We start from the raw sequence: 1,555 nt of genomic DNA on the forward strand, positions 1-1,555 counted from the left end.
CTTAACAAAATGAATGTTACTGTCAGAGTAACGTCGAATACAAATAAACTAATAAACTTATGTAATAAATACCATATATATACACTCCAACTCCAACGTAAAGTTACTGCTTTGGATGCATAGTTAGTGCTTTTCACAAAGAAAATCAAATAGATATAATCATATAGATATATCATCTACGAGAAATGCTGGGTCTCTCTCTATTACGTAAATATGTAAATTACTTTGTGGTATTTTTTTATTCATTACAATTACGTCAGAAAAAAAGTTAATGAACGTTACATAATATCAACAACATTTTTTTTAATAGTGTGCAGATAATCAAATGATTTATTTTGCATTATTTATTCATTAGATACAGGTTCAGAACTACTTCTGTCGTTGGCCCAAATTTACATGATACTGATAACAGAAACGAAAAGAGAAATACGGTATAGAGGATAAGTTCGTAATACAAATGTTCTAGGGCGAAGGGTATCAGCCATGATGGGTCGTTATATAACAATGGAGGGGGTATTGATATCAAGAAAGTATCGACGGAGTGAGCTTCGTGCGTTGAAATCGAATAAGTAAAATATCAAGGTATTTCTAAATAAGAAAAAAATGGGTTTATCAACGATAAAGTGATTCAAAGTCCCTGAGATTGTTACTATTAATTGTGTACATTACTGAAGACTCTTTTGTCATATATCATAAAGTATGAGTCCATTTATGAGCTGGTATTAACCTTTATCGTCCAAAATCAAGAGCTGTAGCTTAAAATTTAACGGATATTATTACAGTTTAACCTCAAATCATAACATCTTAAGCCATATGTTCCTGTCTATGACCATATGCGTCCTATGGATGAATTCGTCTTTATTCTTTATTTTTTGCTTACTTGTACTTTGTCTGCCCGTTATTTGCTTCTTGTATTTTGTCTGCCCGTTTACCGGTTAGCTTTTATGCTCAAAGTACAGGCATTACCTTGAGGAGAAATAAGTTCAGAAATACTTTTCCAGGGAAATCTTCCGAACAATAAAAAAAGAAAAACGAATCGCCAAATGAATAAACAAAAACAAACCATCGAGAGAGAAATGGACATGCATTTAGCATAAAAAAAAATCGCCAAGGACTTGCTAATCTCACACACTTAGCTGGAAGCAATGTTAGTTTTCCCATAGCCAGCATCTTCTCCTTGTGGGATGGAGAGTTCAATGCACGTAGACTTTTACCGCAAACCTCCTTCTGGCAACAGTCGCGTCTTGAGTTGCTAACTACCATTAATATCGCGATTATCTGACGAGCAGGTATTGCGATTAGATATAATTCTGACTTTTTCTATATAATCTTTTTTTCTCTCTTTCTGTCTCTCCGAAGTGTTTGTTTACAGCTTGTTAATTCGTTCTTATGTATGTGGTTTGGTGTGATTCCTTAAGGTTTTCGTATCAAATTGTAGTTATTGCTTTGATAAACCTGTTCATTATTACGCTGCTGATATTGATCATTTCCAAGCGTTACAAGACAATACATAGGTCCCGCCAGTGTAATGTTTTCCTTTTATTTACCAAGATTT

The sequence above is a fragment of the Penaeus monodon genome, chromosome 20, assembly GCF_015228065.2.
Source record: "Penaeus monodon isolate SGIC_2016 chromosome 20, NSTDA_Pmon_1, whole genome shotgun sequence".
NCBI lineage: Eukaryota > Metazoa > Arthropoda > Malacostraca > Decapoda > Penaeidae > Penaeus > Penaeus monodon.